Genomic DNA, 19934 nt, shown 5'->3' with positions numbered 1-19934 from the left:
ATAAATTTTTCGCCAAATTTATTGTTCTACATGTCTTTGATAAAAAAAAAGAAATGTTTGGGCAAAAAAAAAATATGGTTTGGGTAAAAGTTATAGCGTTTACACCAAGCATGTCAAACTCAAAGGCTAACATGGGCCAAAAAAACAAAATTTAAGTTTATGTGGGCCGCATCAAAAAAATGAGCGGATCCGTCTGCATTATATGAGCGGATCCGTCTCAGACGGATCCGCTCTGAACGCAAGTGTGAAAGTAGCCTTAGGGGCGAGAACATGGGATCTTTCACCCCTTGTCCTATTCAGCTCTATCGGGGTGAATAGGACTTCACACTGTCCCTGCTGCTCTGTGCCTTGTGCACACAGCATCAGGGATGTTACCATGGCAACCAGGGCTTCTGTAGCGTCCTGGCTGCCATGGTAACTGATCGGAGCCCCAGGCTGCTGCCACTGCACCACCAATGAGGGGGAGGGGAGAGGTCCCTGTGGCCACTGCCACCAATGATTTTAATACTGGGGGGGTTGAGAGGGGCTGGCGCACTGTGCCACCAATGATTTTAATTGAATGGGCGGTTGAGGGGGGGGGGGGGCACACTGCACCACCAATGATAAATTACCCCTTTATACAGGAGGCTGGTACTGGCAGATCAGCAGTTAACCCCTCAGGTGCGGCACCTAAGGGGTTAACTGCCTCTGATCGCAGCTCCCTGTCAGCGGCAGGGTGCCGGCAATGCGATTCTGCTGCCGGCACCCGCCTCCTGTATTATGTGTTAAAGACTGACTTTCACTATCAGGCCACACAGAGCGGCGCCCAGCGATGTCTCAGCACTCACCATTAGTCCTGGGCGCCGCTCCGTTTGCCTGCAGGGCTCCATTACTGTCTCCTCTCCTGCTCCACATGCTGCTGATTACTATCGGAGCGATGGGAGGAGACATAAGCTTCACTAGTGGGCGTTCCTTCTTCCTGGCTGTAGCGCTGTCCAATCGCAGCGCAGGGAGAAGGAACGCCCACTAGTGAAGCTGATGTCTCCTCCCATCGCTCCGATAGTAATCAGCAGCATGTGGAGCAGGAGAGGAGACAGTAATGGGGCATGACTGCGGGCGAACGGAGCGGCGCCCAGGACTAATGGTGAGTGCTGAGACATCGCTGGGCGCCGCTCTGTGTGGGAAATGGGAATAGTCCTATCATTGGTGGCTCAGTGCGCCCGCCCCTTTCTCCTCATTGGTGGCGCAGTGCGCCCGCCCCTCCTCCGCCCCTCTCTTCTCATTGGCGGCAGCGGCAACAGCACAGGGGGGAGGGAGGACAGCTTCCTTCTCCCTGTGCTGTTCAGAGATACTAGACTGCCGGGCCGCAAAGATATTCATTGTGGGCCGCATGTTTGACACGCATGGTTTACACACTATGGTACAAAAATGTGAATTTCCGCTTTTTGAAACAGCTCTGACTTTCTGAGCACCTGTCATGATTCCTGAGGTTCTACAATGCCCAAACAGTAGAAAAACCCCACAAATGACCCCATTTCGGAAAGTAGACACCATAAGGTATTCGCTGATGGGTATAGTGAGTTCATAGAACTTTTTATTTTTTGTCACAAGTTAGCGGAAAATGATGATTTTTTTTTTTTCCTTACAAAGTGTCATATTCCACTAACTTGCGACAAAAAATTAAAAATTCTAGGAACTCGCCATGCCCCTCACGGAATACCTTGGGGTGTCTTCTTTCCAAAATGGGGTCACTTGTGGCGTAGTTATCCTGCCCTGGCAATTTAGGGGCCCAAATGTGTGAGAAGTACTTTGCAATCAAAATGTGTAAATAATGGCCTGCGAAATCCGAAAGGTGCACTTTGGAATATGTGCCCCTTTGCCCACCTTGGCTGCAAAAAAGTGTCACACATCTGGTATCGCTGTACTCAGGAGAAGTTGGGGAATGTGTTTTGGGGTGTCATTTTACATATACCCATGCTGGGTGAGAGAAATATCTTGGCAAAAGACAACTTTTCCCCATTTTTTTATACAAAGTTGGCATTTGACTAAGATATTTATCTCACCCAGCATGGGTATATGTAAAATGACACCCCAGAACACATTCCCCAGCTTCTCCTGAGTACGGCGATACCAGATGTGTGACACTTTTGCGCATTTAGGCTGCAAAAGTGCCCAAATTTAGGAGGGCATTTTTAGACATTTGCATCCCAGACTTCTTCTCACGCTTTAGGGCCCCTAAAAAGCCAGGGCAGTATAAATACCCCACATGTGACCCCACTTTGGAAAGAAGACACCCCAAGGTATTCAATGAGGGGCATGGCGAGTTAATAGAAATGTATTTTTTTGGCATAAGTTAGCGGAAATTGATATTTTTTTTTTTTTTTCTCACAAAGTCTCACTTTCTGCTAACTTAGGACAAAAATTTAAATCTTTCATGGACTCAATATGCCCCTCAGCGAATACCTTGGGGTGTCTTCTTTCCAAAATGGGGTCAGTTGTGGGGTGTTTATACTGCCCTGGCATTTGAGGGTCTCCGCAATCATTACATGTATGGCCAGCATTAGGAGTTTCTGCTATTCTCCTTATATTGAGCATACAGGTAATGAGATTTTTTTTTTTGTCCGTTCAGCCTCTGGGCTGAAAGAAAAAAATGAACGGCACAGATTTCTTCATTCGCATCGATCAATGTGGATGAAAAAATCTCTGCCCAAAAAAAAAAAAAAAAGGGAGGGGAAAGGCGTCTGCCAGGAAATAGGAGCTCCGCCCAACATCCATACCCACTTAGCTCGTATGCCCTGGCAAACCAGATTTCTCCATTCACATCAATCGATGTGGATAAATAAATCATTGCCAGGATTTTATTTATTTTTTTACATACAAAGTGTTTGCCAAAGCATATGAACGCCACCTCCTCCTCAGCTCGTATGCCTCGGCAAACGTATCTGTTGCTGCAGAGTAGAAATCTCGTCTTGCAGCGCCGCATACACCGACTTGCGTGTAATCTGACAGCAGCGCAATGCTTCTGTCAGAATGCACATCAGTGCTGCAGCTAGTCGATCGGTTGGTCCACCTGGAAGGTAAAAAAACAAAAAAACTTTGGAACAGAACATATAAAATTTAACTTTTTGAACTAAACATTAACCTTTTTGCTTACTGGTGTTGTTTTTTTTTGTTACCTTTTATAGAACAAACCTCTCCTTCCCCATGGGTCAATGTGCAAATCGCCCAAAGATGTGGCGAAGTGCGTTATGCACTTTGTCCCAGGTGAAAGGAGACGTTTGCAGCAGCTGTGTGAGTGAATGGGCCCTAATAGCCCTGTGTGCCTGTCCTGGTGAGATGATCCCTATGCTAGGTGTACCTGTGTGTGGTACTTCCGGAAACACTCTCCAAAGCATAGGGCAGGGTGGTCAGGACAGTCAGGACAGAAATAGCGGGTGTCACGCCTTATTCCACTCCTGCTACAGACACAACATTTTTTTCGGGGTGGCGGTCGGTTTGAGGTACCAGGAACGACACTGGGGAAATGTCGCTCGTGTAGACGGCTAACTACACTGGTGGATGGGGCCACGGAACCTCCTGGGTACAGGAGGTTCGCGATGATCTCTTCCTGAAATTTGAGGAAGGATCCAGTTCTCCCAGCCTTACTGTAGAGAACAAAACTATTATACAGAGCCAATTGAATTAAATATACAGACACCTTCTTATACCAGCGTCTGGTTCTGCGGGAAACTAAATACGGAGACAACATCTGGTCATTGAAGTCCACCCCTCCCATGTGAAGGTTATAGTCATGGACTGAGAGGGGCTTTTCAATGACACGGGTTGCTCGCTCAATTTGTATTGTCGTGTCTGCGTGAATGGAGGAGAGCATGTAAACGTCACGCTTGTCTCTCCATTTCACCGCGAGCAGTTCTTCGTTACACAGTGCGGCCCTCTGCCCCCTTGCAAGACGGGTGCTAACGAGCCGTTGGGGGAAGCCCGCGCGACTAGTTCGCGCGGTACCACAGGCGCCAATCCGTTCTAGAAAAAAATGTCTAAAGAGGGCCACACTTGTGTAGAAATTGTCCACATAAAGATGGTACCCCTTGCCGAATAAGGGTGACACCAAGTCCCAGACTGTCTTCCCACTGCTCCCCAGGTAGTCAAGGCAACCGACCGGCTCCAGGGTCTGATCTTTTCCCTCATAGACACGAAATTTGTGGGTATAGCCTGTGGCCCTTTCACAGAGCTTATACAATTTGACCCCATACCGGGCGCGCTTGCTTGGGATGTATTGTTTGAAGCCAAGGCGCCCGGTAAAATTTATCAGGGACTCGTCTACGCAGATGTTTTGCTCAGGGGTATACAAATCTGCAAATTTCAGGTTGAAATGGTCTATGAGGGGCCGAATTTTGTGGAGCCGGTCAAAAGCAGGGTGGCCTCTGGGACGGGAGGTGCTGTTATCACTAAAGTGCAGGAAACGCAGGATGGTCTCAAATCGTGTCCTGGACATAGCAGCAGAGAACATGGGCATGTGATGAATTGGGTTCGTGGACCAGTATGACCGCAATTCATGCTTTTTGGTTAGACCCGTGTTGAGGAGAAGGCCCCAAAAAAAATTAATTTCGGAAACTTGGACTGGTATCCACCGGAAAGGCTGGGCATAAAAGCTTCCCGGGTTAGCGGTTATAAATTGTGTGGCATACCTGTTTGTCTCTGCCACAACTAAGTCTAAGAGCTCCGCAGTCAAGAACAGCTCAAAAAATCCCAGGGCCGAACCGATCTGAGCTGTCTCAACCCGAACTCCAGACTGGGCGGTGAAAGGGGGAACTACAGGTGCGGCTGAAGTTGGGGACTGCCAATCAGGGTTTGCCAGCACCTTAGGGATTCTAGGGGCTCTACGGGCACGTCTTTGCGGTGGCTGCGACGGGGTCACTACTGCACGTGCCACCGTGCCAGCTTCAACTGCCCTTCTGGTGCTCGCTACTTCACCATGTTCTACGGCAGTGCTGGTACTAGGTCCAGGAAAGGCTGCGCTGCTGGTGTATGCCTCACCACGTAATCCGACAGCACCAGCCCCACTCTGCTGCTCTTGAAGCGGATCCTGCGCAACCTGCGGTCTAGCGACACAGGGCCGGGTACGCCTGGTGCTATCAGGGACCTCAGCCTCCTCGTCCGAACTTTGGGTCAGAGAGCCCTTTAGGCCTCTTCAGAAGAATACCCCCTGTTTGACATGTGGGCAACTAAATTTAGGGGTATTCCCTGAGACTACCCAAGAAAAAAAAGCAAGCCTGTCTTACAAATGGGAGGCTAGCGAAGTACCGGAGGCCGCTGCGGTTGATAAAAAATATCAAAACTGATTTTTTTTTATCGCCGCAGCACGTGTAAAGTGAATGTGCAGTGATGAACAAAAAACATTTTTTGTCACTGCGGTGGGGCGGGCGTGGGTGAACGCACGTGTGGGCGACCGATCAGGCCTGATCGGGCAAACACTGCGTTTTGGGTGGAGGGCGAACCTAAAGTGACACTATTACAATTATAGATCTGACCGTGATCAGTTTTGATCACTTCCAGATACTATAAAAGTACAAATGCTGATTAGCGATACGCTAATCAGCGAATCAGTGACTGCGGTGCGGTGGGCTGGGCGCTAACTGATCCCTAAACTACCTAACCAAGCGGTCTAAACTATACCTAAAACCTAACGGTCAATACCAGTGAAAAAAAAAGTGACCGTTTGCACTGATCACTTTTTTCCTTTCACTAGTGATTGACAGGGGCGATCAAAGGGGTGATCAAAGGGTTAATTGGGGTTCAGGGGGGTGATCTGGGGCTAGTATGTGGTGTTGGTGTACTTACTGTGTAGCCTGTTCCTCTGCTGGATCCAACCGACGAAAAGAACCAGCAGAGGAGCAGGCCAGCCATATAACAGATCATATTTACTAATATGATCTGTTATCTGGCACTCTGATTGTTTTTTTTTTTTTTTAAATCAGCAACCTGCCAGCCGCGATCATTATCTGGCAGGTTGCTGACGAAATTCTCCTTGACGAAATGCCGGCCCGCAATGCGCATGCGCGGGTCGGCTATGACGAAGTCTCGCGAGATGACTCGCCGATGCGTCCAGGAGGAGTAAATCAACCACCTCCCGGACGCATCGGTGCGTACAGCGGTCGGGAGGTGGTTAAGGGGAGCGGTTTGTGCTTCCAGGTGCTATTAATTGCACCACTGAACTCATCCTGAGCTCGCTGTACCTGGGCTTCCTGTACTAAGGCCTCATTCACACGACTGTTCAATTTTTTTTGCACGGGCATCACCAGTTAAATAAGTGGCTCAGAAGTTGGTGCAGGAAGGAAGGGTTTGGGTTCATGGAGAACTGGGCCGACTTCTGTCGGTTACATGCTCTACATTAGAGATGGGCTGCACCTTAATGGGGAGGGTACAACTGCCCTGGGGGTAAATAATGGTTAGATGGCTGGAGGAGCTTTTAAACTAGGATCTGAGGGGAGGGTGGGGGGAGGGGGTGTCATTACTAATAAAGGGGTAGATAGAGAGTGGGATATAAGAGGGGACAGTGGGGATTTAGTGGCGGCTGGGGTTAGTGAGAAAAGTAGGGAGAAGACTGGGCAGAACTATACACCTATAAAAAATAGAACTGCTGGTAACAAGAACCTGTTACATACAAACATCAACCAAGGTGACCCAAAAATCCTAGATATTCACTTTACAGGTAATAGTAATTTAAAATAAATTTTCACAAATGCCAGAAGTCTAGCTAGAAAAATGGGGGAGCTGGAGGCTATGGTACTAGAAGAACACAGATGTAGTTGATGTGGCTGAGACATCGCTGGATTCTTTGCATGACTGGGCTGTAAATATTGAGGGTTTTACACCAGTTAGGAAAGACCGGATCAATAGAAAAGGCAGTGGTGTTTGCCTGTATGTGAGGAGTGATCTGAAGACAAGTGTGAAAGAGGCAATTGTGGGTGAGGATGTGGTGGGTGGAAGCTCAAAGGGATATAAACATTGAAAAAATAATACTTGGTGTAATCTATAGACACCGTAACATCACAGAGGAGATAGAAGTGCAACTGTATAACTAACTAGAGCGGGCTGCACAGGCTGGGACAATGGTCATAATGGGAGATTTTAACTTCCCATACATTGACTGGGGTCATGATTCTGCCTCTACCACAAAGGGGAGAAAATTCCTCAACTTGCTGCTGGACCACTTTATGGGTCAGTTGGTAAAAGCTCCCACTAGGGGCGATGCTCTGTTGGACCTGGTAATTTCTAATGATGCAGAGCTTGTGGAAAGGTTACTGTTCTAGAAACACTAGGTAATAGTGACCACAATATAATTATATTTCCCCTAAACTATAAGAAGCAAACTCAGTCAGGCAGAGCAAAGACACTGAATTTTAAAAAGGCTAATTTCCCTGTGTTGAGGGCAGCATTTCAGGGCATAGACTGGGAGGATAGTGAGGATAAATGGGAGAGCTTCAAATCCACATTGAGTAATTGCACCAAAATATTTATCCCTTTAGGTGACAAGTATAAATGGCTAAAATTAAACCCCCCATGGGTTACAGCTACGGGCAATAAGACAAAAAGAGAGCATTTAAAAAATATAAATCTGAGGGGTCAGCTGTAGCATTTGAAGATTACAAAGGTCTTAATAAAATCTGTAAAAAGGAGATGAAATTAGCAAAAATGCTAAACGAACAGCAGGTGGCAAAAGAGCAAAACAAATCCCCAAAAATTCTTTAAATATATAAATGCTAAAAAACCAAGGTCTGAGCAGGTAGGGGATGTTACAAGGCTTCGAAGTTTAGAAGCAAATCGAAATTTTTCAGAAATTTACAAAAACCCAATTTTTAAGGACTACTACAGGTCTGAAGTCACTTTGCGAGGCTTACATAATAGAAACCGCCCAAAAATGACCCCATTCTATAAACTACACCTCTCAAGGTATTCAAAACGGATTTTACAAACTTTGTTAACCCTTTGGCAAATGGGGCTGAAATTTGAGAATTTAATTTTTTTGCCTAATTTTCCATTTTAACCCATTTTTTCCACTAACAAAGCAAGGGTTAACAGCCAAACAAGACTGTATCTTTATTGCCCTGACTCTGCCGTTTACAGAAACACCCCATATGTGGCTGTAAACTACTGTACGGGCACACAGTAGGGTGTAGAGGGAAAGGTGCACCGTATGGTTTTTGGAAGCCAGATTTTGCTGGGCTGGTTGACACCATGTCCCATTTGAAGCCCCCCTGATGCACCCCTAGAGTAGAAACTCAAAAAAAAGTGACCCCATTTTAGAAACTACGGGATAGGGTGGCAGTTTTGTTGGTACTAGTTTAGGGTACATATGATTTTCGGTTGCTCTATATTACACTTTTTGTGCGGCAAGGTAACAAGAAATAGCTTTTTTGGCACATTTTTTTTTTTTTGTTATTTACAACATTCATCTGACAGGTTAGATCATGTGGTAGTTTTATAGAGCAGGTTGTCACGGATACGGTGATACCTAATATGTATACCATTTTTTTTATTTATGTATGTTTTAGTTCTCCATAGTCTAAGAGCCATAGTTTTTCAGTTATTGGGGGATTATCTTAAGTAGGGTCTCATTTTTTTGCGGGATGAGATGACTGTTTGATTGGCACTATTGTGGGGTGCATATGACTTTTTGATCGCTTGCTATTACACTTTTTGTGACGTAAGATGACAAAAAATTCCTTTTTTTTACAGTTTTTATTTTTTTACGGTGGTCACCTGAGGGGTTAGGTCATGTGATATTTTTATAGAGCCGGTCGATACGGACGCGGCGATACCTAATATGTATACTTTATTTTTATTTATGTAATTTTTACACAATGATTAAATTTTTTAAACAAAAAAGAATCATGTTTTAGTGTTTCCATAGTCTAAGAGCCATAGTTTTTTCAGTTTTTTGGCGATTATCTTGGGTAGGGTATGATTTTTGCGGGATGAGATGACTGTTTGATTGGTACTATTTTGGCATACATGCAACTTTTTTGATCACTTTTATTACCTTTTTTGGGAAGTAAGGTGGGCAAAATTTCAATTTTCTCATAGTTTTTATTTTTTTATCATTTTGGCGTTCACCGTGTGGGGAAAGTAACATGACTGTTTTATAGATCAGGTCTTTACGGACGCGGCAATACCTAATATGTGTAGTGTATTTAATATTTTTTATCTTAATTTTTTTCACTTTTTTTTACAATTTTTTTTACAATTTTTTTGACCCAGACCCACTTGGTTCTTGAAGATCCAGTGGGTTTGATGTCTGTATAATACAGTACAGTACTCTATATAGGGTACTGTACTGTATTTTACTTTACACTTTAGCCTTTAGCATAGATCTGTTCAGCACCATGGACAGCAGGATGTCCGAGAAGGCGTCCTGTTGCCATGGGAACCTTCCCCGTCTGCCACAACTTCGCGGACGGGGCTGGCGGGGGGCTCTCTATCGGGGGGCTGCAAAGGCACAGCAGCCCCCCGATGGAAGAGGGATTGAGCTCCCTGACCCTGGCAGTTAACCTTTTCCATACAGCGGTATGGAAAGGGTTAAACGGCTGACATCTGCACAGATGTCAGCCGTTTATACCAGGGTGTCAGCAATGTGTTGACACCCTGGTATAACCACTAGACGCCAACGAATTTTCAAGAGGAGGTGGTCGGGGGATCATGCTGGGGGGGGGGGGGGGGGGGGGCAAAAATCAACATTTTGGGAATTTTAAAGTTTCTGATCCCCGCGGTCAGAGGCATTGTGAAATCATTCAGCCGGCATCCCGTTGCGATTAACCCCCGCGGCACCGTAATCTCTATTTAAAGTTAGGACCGGTACGCCCTACATCCTTAAGGGGTTAAGGACTCAGCCCTATTTCACCTTAAGGACTTGGCCATTTTTGGCAAATCTGGCCAGTGTCACTTTAAGTGCTGATAACTTTAAAACACTTTTACTTACCCAGGCCATTCTGAGATTGTTTTTTTTCGTCACTTCATGACAAAAAGTTTATTTTTTTTGCATAAAAAATACCAAATTTACCAAAAATTTGGAAAAATTTGCAAATTTCAAAGTGTCAGTTTCTCTACTTCTGTAATACATAGTAATACCCCCCAAAATTGTGATGACTTTACATTCTCCATATGTCTACTTCATGTTTGTATCATTTTGGGAATGATGATTTATTTTTTGGGGACGTAACATAGCTTAGAAGTTTAGAAGCAAATTTTGAAATTTTTCAGAAATTTTCCAAATCCCACTTTTTATGGACCATTTCAGGTCTGAAGTCACTTTGTGAGGCTTTCGTAATAGAAACCATCTAAAAATGACCCCATTTTAGAAACTACACCCCTCAAGGTATTCAAAACTGATTTTACAAACTTTGTTAACCCTTTAGGTGTCCCACAAGAGTTAATGGCAGACAGAGAAACAATTTAGGAATTTCTATTTTTTGGAACATTTTCCATTGTAACCCATTTTTTCCAGTAATAAGGTAAGGGTTAACTGCCAAACAAAACTCGATATGGATTGCCCTGATTCTGTAGTTTGCAAAAACACCCCATATGTGATCCTAAACTACTGTTTGGCCAAACTGGAGGACATAGGAAGAGGGGAACGCCATATGGGTTTTGCAGGACTGGTTTTGTTTATACCATGTCCCATTTCAAGCCCCCGTTGCACCCCTAAAATAGAAATTCCAAAAAAGTGACGCCATCTAAGAAAATGCATACACCCCTCAAGGTATTTTATAACTGGGGTTACAAACGTTGTTAACCCTTTAGGTGTTCCACAAGAGTTAATGGCAGATGGAGAAACTATTTAGGAATTTATATTTTTTGGAAAATATTCCATTTTAACCCTTACTTTATTACTGAAAAAAATTGGTTAACAGCCAAACTCAATATGGGTTGCCCTGATTCTGTAGTTTGCAGCAACACCCCATATGTGGTCGTCAACTACTATTTGGCTAAACGGCAGGACATAGGGGAACCCATATGGTTTTTGGAAGGCAGATTTTGCTGGATTGGTTTATTTACACCATGTACCATTTTAAGCCCCTTGATGCACCCCTAGAGTAGAAACTCCATAAAAGTGACCCCATCTAGGAAACTACGGAATAAGGTGGTTGTTGTTGTTTTGGGACTATTTTAGGGTAAATATGATTTTTGGTTGCTTATATTACACTTTTTTGAGGCAGAGTAACAAAACATTTAAATTCTAAAATTGTTTCTACATTCGCTATTTAGTTTTGTGGAACATCTATAGGGTTAACAAAGTTTGTAAAGTAACTTTTGAATACCTTGAGGGGTGTAGTTTCTTTTTTGGGAGTTTCTAGTCTAGGCTACATCAGTGGGGGCTTCTAATGGGACATAGTGTAAATAAACCAGTACATCAAAATCTGCCGTCCAGAAACCATATGGCGTTCCCTTCGTTCTATGCCCTGCCGTGTCGCTATATAGCCATTTACAACCACATATGGGGTGTTTCTGCAAACTACAGAATCAGGGCAATAAATATTTAGTTTTGTTTGGCTGTTAATCCTTGCTTTATTACCGGAAAAAAAGCATTCAAATGGACATTTTGCCAAAAAATTTGTGTTTTGGCACAGTTTTTATTTTATATTTTTAACGCTGGTTATCCGAGGGGTTTGGTCAAATGTTATTTTTATAGGGCAGATTCTTACGGACGCGGCGACGATTCCTAATATGTCTACATTTTAAAATATGTTATATATTATCATTTTAGGAACCCCAAAAAATTATATAACTATCTCCATAGCCTGGGAGCTACGTTTTTTTCATTTTTTTTGTTTGTTGGGCGACTATCTAATGTAGGGGCTCATTTTTTGTGGGATGAGATGGCGGTTTTATTGCCACTAATTGGGGGTGCATATGACATTTTGATCGCTCGCTATTACACTTTTTGTGATGTTAGGTGACACAAGTTATTTTTTTTTTTACACTATTTTTTATTACGCTGTTCATCGGGGGGGTTTGGGTTTATAGAGAAGATTTTTATGGACGCGGCGATGCCCAATATGTATGGCTCTTAGACTTTGGAGACACTAAGCAGGCATCCTCAAACTGCGGCCCTCCAGATGTTGTAAAACTACAATTCCCACCCAAAAAAAAGTGGTGGGGGGTGGCTGTGCTGGTGGTGGGCAAGTGGCAGGGGGGGGGGGTCTAGGGTCTCAAATGGGTTCCGACGGGGGGAATCGCAGGAGCCTGTTGAGTACGGTGCAGGTGCTGAAACAGGAAGAGGAGGGGAGAGAGGAGCGTCGGGAGTTTGAATCTCCCGCCTCTCATCAGCGCCACGGCCAGCACCGCCTCTCCAAAATGCTCATACTGTGATTGGTTGTGTGTAATCACACCACCGATCACAGTCCTTTTCCGGTTCATCGGGTCACGGGAGACCAGAATGGACCAGGAGCGCAGCAAACTGCAGGTTAACCCCCGCCGTGCCACAATTGCATTTTAAACCCATGACGTACCGGTACGTCATGGGTCCGTAAGGGGTTAATACTGGGGGTGGGTGGGAGGTTTGGGGGCGCACGGCGCCACCAATGTTTTTAATGATAATTAACCCTTAATACAGGAGGCGGGTACTAACCGCTCAGGTGCCGCACTCAGCTGTGTGACCCTAGACCCCCCAGGGGTGCTGCAGCTTGCCACTGTTAGCGCATCGCACACCCCACTGCTAATAAACTTTGGACTGTTGATCAGCGATTGTAGAATCTTTTTTAAAATAATTTTTCACATTTTAATTTAATTTTTGTCTGTTAGGTTTAGGGTAAGTTCGCAAACACCCGTGCCCACACACACACACACACACCAAATAAAGTTTAACACGCACGCGCACACACATAGACACGCCCGCCGGATGTTCTCGACTGAGGAGGCATACGCCCAGCTTGCCTCAGACTCCGAGACGTCTTAGTGAGGATGAGGATAACCCCACTATCCTGTAGTCATCCGCATCCTCCTCATCTAGCGTATATGATGATCCCCCAAGGCGGCGGAGACACCACCAGGCGGATCAAGGGCACCGCCATGCTAGGGATCCTGTGGCCCACCCTAGTACGATCCGCTCTGGGGCTCGTACTAGATTTCCGGCCCACCAGTTAAATCCATCAGAGCCCCCTGCCGGTGAACTTGTCTGGTATACCCCAGAGCGATTTGAGCCTCTGATTCCTGATTTTGTAGGCCAACCAGGAATTTCAGATTTCCACAGTGGGCTTCACTGATTACGACTATTTTAGTCTTTTTTTCAGTGACCACTTTGTAAATCTGATTGTGGAGCAGACGAACCTGTACGCCCAGCAGTTCATTGCTCAACACCCCGGTAAGTGCAGCCGAGATGAGGACATTTTGGGGCCTTGTGCTGCACATGGGCCTAGTCAAGAAACCTAGTGTCAGGCATTACTGGAGTGGGGACGTCCTCTACCAGATCCCACTTTACAGTACGGCCATGACATGCTCCCGGTTTGATGCCATCCGGAAATGCCTGCATTATTCAGATAGTTGCGGTCTACTTGGTGCAGGTTGCCTTGTACAAATCTTTTGTGCTGTCCCGGAGCGCTGGCAACACAGGGACATTCCTACAGTTCTATTATTTTCTGATTGGGACAGAGCAGGCCGGAGTACCTCGGGAACTGGAGGCGCCCTGATCGTCCCTGTCCAACAGTTTCCAGGTGTGGTCCCCCATACTGGATAGAAGGGACAGACCCAAAAAAGGTGCAGAGTGTGTCACAAGAGGGGGATACGGAAGGACACTACTACTCAATGTGACACGTGCCCCGCTCATCAGGGCCTGTGCATTATTGGTTGCTTCAGGGAATACCAAACTTCCATGGAGTACTAAATTTATATCTTAATTTAGCCACTGACAATCGGTTCTCTTAATTTAGCCAATGACGATCTGTTTTCTTTCTTTTTTTTTTTTTTTTTTTTTTTTTATTGGTTCTCAGACTTAAGACACTAAAACTAATTTAAAAAAAAAATACGTATTGGGTATCGCCGCATCCGTAAGAATCTGCTCTATAAAAATACCCCCCCCCCAGCCCCTCAGATGAACACGGTCAATTTTTTAAAATTAAAACGGTGCAAAAAAGGTATTTTTTTTTCACCTTGCATCACAAAAATTGTAATAGCAAGCGATCAAAAAGTTATATGCCCCCCAAAATAGTGCCAATAAAACCGTCCTCTTATCCCGCAAAAAATGAGCCTCTACATAAGATAATTGGCTAAGAAGTAAAAAAAAAAAAAAAAAAAGTTTGTTTATAAAAAGATAATATAGTGTAAAACATAAATATAAAAAAAATAGACATATTAGGTATCGATGCGTCCGTAAGAATCTGCTCAATAAAAAATGCCCCCCAGCCCCTCAGATGAACACGTTAAAAAAAATGAAATAAATGTGCCAAAAAAGCTATTTTTTGGCAAATTTTCCATTTTAATCAGTTTTTTTCCTATCACAAAGCAGGAGTTAACAGCCAAACAAAACTCTGTTTATTACCCTCATACTGCAGTTTACAGAAACACCCCATATGTGGTCGTAAACTGCTGTATGACCAAACAGCAGGGTGCAGAAGGAAAGGAACGCCGTATGGTTTCTGAAAGGCAGATTTTGATGGCCTTTTTTTTGGGGGGGGGGGGGGGGCACACATGTCCCATTTGAAGCCCCCTTGATGCACCCCTAGAGTAAAAACTCCATAAAAGCGACCCCCCAAGAAACTACACCCCTCAAGGTATTTTAAACTGATTTTACAAATGTTGTTAACCCTTTAGGTGTTCCACAAGAGTTTTTGGCAAATGGAGATGAAATTTCAGAATTTCTATTTCTGGTAACATAGCCTCACAAAAATGTAATATAGATAAACCAAAAATCATATGTACCCTGTAGTTTCCAAAATGGGGTCACTTTTAAGGAGTTTCTACTGTAGGGGTGCATCAGGGGGGCTTCAAATGGGACATGATGTAAATAAACTAGTCCAGCAATCTAAAGGGTTAGACGTTTGTAAAATCAGTTTTGAATACCTTGAGGGGTGTAGTTTCTAGAATGGAGTCATTTTTGGGTGGTTTCTATTATGTAAGCCTCACAAAGTGACTTAAGACCTGAACTGGTCTGTGAAAATTGGGTTTCTAAAATTTCAAGATTTGCTTCTAAACTTCTAAGCCTTGCAACATCCCCATAAAATAACATATCATTCCCAAAATGATCCAAAAATGAAGTAGACATATGGGGAATGTAAAGTAACTATATTTTGAGTTATTACTATGTATTATAGAAGTAGAGAAATTCAAACTTTGAAATTTGCTAAAATAACAATATAATTTTTGGTAAATTTTGTATTTTTTTAATGAATTCAAATGATTTTTTTTTTACTTCATTTTACCAGTGTCATGAAGTACAATATGTGACGGAAAAACAATCTCAGAATGGGCTGGATAAGGCTACTTTCGCACTTGCGTTCGGGGTTCCGCTTGTGAGTTCCGTTTCAAGGCTCTCACAAGCGGCACCGAACGCATCCGTACGGCCCCAATGCATTCTGAGTGGATGCGGATCCGCTCAGAATGCCTCAGTCTGGCACAGTTTGACCTCCGTTCCTCTGCGTTTGGGTGTCCGCCTGGCCGTGCGAAGCCAAACTGATCCGTCCAGACTTACAATGTAAGTCAACGGGGACGGATCCGTTTGAAGTTGACACAATATGGTGCAATTTCAAACGGATCCCCATTGACTTTCAATGCAAAGTCTGGACGGATCCGTCTGACTAACTTTCAGACTTAGAATTTTTTCTGAAAGATAATGCAGAGGGATCCGTTCTGAACGGATCCCATCGTTTGCATTATAGGAGCGGATCCATCTGTGCAGACAACAGATGGATCCGCTCTGAACGCAGTCAAAGCATTTTAAAGTTATCACCACATAAAGTAAAACTGGTCAGATTTGCAAAAAATGGCCTGGTCCTTAAGGTGAAATAAGGCTGTGTCCTAAAGGGGTTAAGTAGCAGGCTACACAGAGCGGTGCCCAGAGATGTCCCAGCACTTACTATTATTACACTCCGTTCGCCCGCTATGCCCCAGTTACCGTCTCCTGCTCCATATGCTAATTACTACTTTCGGAGCAATAGGGAGGAGACATCAGCTTCTCTATTGGGCGTTCCTTATCCCTGCTGTAGCGCTGTCCAATCGCAGCGCAGGGAGAAGTAACGCCCACTATCCTGACCAAGATATTTTTCTCACCCAGCATGGGTATATGTAAAATGACACCCCAAAACACATTCCCCAACTTCTCCTGAGTACGGCGATACCAGATGTGTGACACTTTTTTGCAGCCAAGGTGGGCAAAGGGGCACATATTCCAAAGTGCACCTTTTGGATTTCACCGGTCATTTTTTACAGATTTTGATTGCAAAGTACTTCTCACACATTAGGGCCCCTAAATTGCCAGGGCAGTATAACTACCCCACAAGTGACCCCATTTTGGAAAGAAGACACCCCAAGGTATTCTTTGAGGGGCATGGTGAGTTCCTAGAATTTTTTATTTTTTGTCGCAAGTTAGTGGAATATGAGACTTTGTAAGAAAAAAAATAAAAATCATCATCATTTTCCGCTAACTTGTGACAAAAAATAAAAAGTTCTATGAACTCACTATGCCCATCAGCGAATACCTTAGGGTGTCTACTTTCCGAAATGGGGTCATTTGTGGGGTTTTTCTACTGTTTGGGCATTGTAGAACCTCAGGAATCATGACAGGTGCTCAGAAAATCAGAGCTGTTTCAAAAAGCGGAAATTCACATTTTTGTACCATAGTTTGTAAACGCTATAACTTTTACCCAAACCATTTTTTTTTTTTTTTGCCCAAACATTTTTTTTTCATCAAAGACATGTAGAACAATAAATTTGGCGAAAAATTTATATATGGATGTCGTTTTTTTTGCAAAATTTTACAGCTGAAAGTGAAAAATGTCTTTTTTTTTGCAAAAAAATCGTTACATTTTGATTAATAACAAAAAAAGTAAAAATGTCAGCAGCAATAAAATACCACCAAATGAAAGCTCTATTAGTGAGAAGAAAAGGAGGTAAAATTCATTTGGGTGGTAAGTTGCATGACCGAGCGATAAACGGTGAAAGGAGTGTAGTGCCGAAGTGTAAAAAGTGCTCTGGTCATGAAGGGGGTTTCAGCTAGCGGGGCTGAAGTGGTTAAAAATGGAGCCTGCTCAGGAGCTGTGTGGGTGCTCTAGCTGCCAGATTTCTGCTGTTTGACACATCAGACATCCAGGGGCAAAGTCCGTATTCGGTGAGAACACTGATCACAGACTTTTAGTTCTTCATATGTTGTGCATTCCAGGGATCTGAGCTCCCCAAGCTGAGATCAAGTGAGTAGTTTAGTTGTTATGGGAGGCTCAGGCCCTCTATATGATCAGGGCTCTACTGGAACATATCAAATCGCATGTAGACTTCATTGATAATTCATTGCATTCTATGGAAGAAGCCTCCTATGGGGACTTAAAGTGAAAAAAAAAAAAAGAAATGAAACCCATAAAACATTCACAAGGATTACATTTGTTTCCAATTTCATCCCATTTGAAATTTCTTTTAGCTTCCCACTACATCATATGCAATATTAAATAGTGCCATTAGAAAGTATACTTGTCCTGCAGAAAAAAAGCACTCATACATCTATGCGAATAGAGAAATAAATAAAAATATGGCTTCGGGAAGGGCGGAAGTACAAAACAGAAAATCGGTAGAAGGGGTTAAAACATATTTTGCGCCTAAAACTTGCCTACTAGCAGAGGTTTAAATTATTTAAACATAGATGGTGTGTGCAAAGTTCTTATGTCCCACAAGCAACAAGTATTCTCAAAAACTCTGACACAAAGGCTATTGAGGACCCAGAAGACCTTGACATAGCTACTGCCACTGAGGCAGACATTAATCAGAATTAAAAGTATTTTCTCATATCAGCTATACCACTCTTGCAGACGGTGAGCTAATACGTTTTTGCTTAGTGTCCATAGAAAGCACACCTCTGTTCTTATTCTGCGCTTTCTCTGCTTTTATTATTTTAGTTTACTGTTTCTGATGTTTTCCCTGCTGAAGGAAAGCTGTGCTTATCTGTTGATCCCAGAGGGAAGGTCGAATAATGTTGGTCCTCCTCTTCTTTCCACCCTCCTCCAAGAAGACAAAGTGAAACAGATCAGTCCAGCTGCTTTGTTGCCTGCCAGCCATGGGGTCACCCCTTATTTGTGTCTGCTCCTTCCGCCAGCGTACTACCACCACTGTGTGCTAGTCGCTTAATGGGGTAACCGTACCATGGGGGAGCCAAAGTGAAGAGTATTTTTGGGTTCCGTAACTCTTTCTTACCCTGGCCCACTCTTTCCCATTATCCAGGGTAACCACTGTGTAGGGCCCCCACACCTGTCCTGTTTCTATGAGCAGGCCTCCATTTCAACAGCCCCCATGCCACCCAAGCCCTTTTCACTACTTAAGGCTGTGACTTCAGTGGCCTCACTGTCTAGCGGCCTATTCCAGGCTGAGGGTCATAGACCATTTTACTCCTTCTCTTCTGACTGTTCTGACATTGGCTAATGGCCAGCATGAATGGTCGCACCTGATCTGAGCTCCGGCTCCCGACTATAATCCTGAGCAATCCTGAGTGCTAACGCAGCTTCTTGGATCGATCGAAAGGTGTACAGCAGCTCGAATCTTCACGGCAACCGGTGATGGGACCCAGTAAAGCTCAAGCTGCTGCTGAACGGTTGAAGGAATTCGCGGGCCAAGAAAACCAACATGGTGCTGCAGTAGCCGGGACACCTCGTACTCAGCACACCCGCGGTCAAGCGGCACAGCAAGCAGCTGCTGACGAGCCTGAGGCGGCTGAACTTACCCCGAAAGAGGCACACGAGCAGCTGATGTCAGCGATACTGGTCTGCCAAACTTCCCTCACCACAAAGATAGAGGAGGTACGCATGGATGTAGGCCTCCTCAGGCACGATGTTCAACAACTCAGAGACAGGGTGCGGGGAACAGAAGAGAGAATCTCCGAGCTGGAAGACCTTGCACGCCCCATACCTGCTAAGATACAAGCCCTGTAAGGTTCTGTCTCCTTATGGCAGCAGAAATGCGATGACCTGGAGAACAGGGCCAGGAGAAATAACGTGCGCATTCTGTGCCTACCTGAGAGAACAGAGTGGCAGGAAGCTGCAGCATTTCTAGAGGCCTGGTTTAAGTCAACTTTCCCAGAGGCGTCGTTCTCTATGGCATATGCAGTGGAGTGGGCCCACAGGGTTCTGGCTCGTCCGCCACCTCCGGGAGGCCCTCCCAGGCCGCTCCTGGCCCGCATGCTGGATTGGAAGGACCCTGACTTAATCCTCACTCAAGCTTGGAAGTTGCAAACCATCATGCATGAAAATGCCAAGGTATCTTTGTTCCCCGATTTCTCAGCTGAACTTCAGAAGAGGTGGGCGACCTTTGTTGCTGTAAAAATGAGACTCCGGGACATAAACTTACTGTATTCCATGGCATACCCCGCCAGGCTGCGAGTGGTGGATGGCGAGAGGTCACACTTTTTCACGGATCCCAAAGAGGCGGATGAATGGGTCGTAAAGGAAGATGCGAAGATTACCGCCACCTCCTTGAAGTACAGTATTACGTCAGCAACCCACTTTTATTTTTCCTAAAAGACCTTAATGGTCGGGACGCATTGTTGCTAATATGGGTATTGCTTAGTAACCCGCACTGGTCACCAGAATGGCACTATGCTTTCAGCGTGAGTTTTGCTGTTTACACTGCTTACAGAAGTTAGCTGCAGGCACGACTTATATTGTGCTGAGGGAGTTGGTCAGATACCGGCATGTTCTGTGTTACATTTAGTAATATGCTGGTCCCTGATTACTCAGTCACAAGGAAGGTATTACCCGATTTTTGGCATCATA

The 19934-nt window shown here is 44.6% G+C and overlaps 1 protein-coding gene across 4 annotated transcripts in view; it reads left to right on the top strand.

The window, feature by feature from the left end:
• TRIO (trio Rho guanine nucleotide exchange factor) overlaps positions 1 to 19934 on the top strand; it is a 584493-nt gene that overhangs the window by 292170 nt on the left and 272389 nt on the right. The gene's annotated exons all lie outside the window — the stretch shown is intronic.

The sequence above is a fragment of the Bufo gargarizans genome, chromosome 5 (genome assembly GCF_014858855.1).
Source record: "Bufo gargarizans isolate SCDJY-AF-19 chromosome 5, ASM1485885v1, whole genome shotgun sequence".
NCBI lineage: Eukaryota > Metazoa > Chordata > Amphibia > Anura > Bufonidae > Bufo > Bufo gargarizans.
Note: the sequence above shows the minus strand (reverse complement) of the source record. Positions and strands in the feature narration are given on the sequence as shown.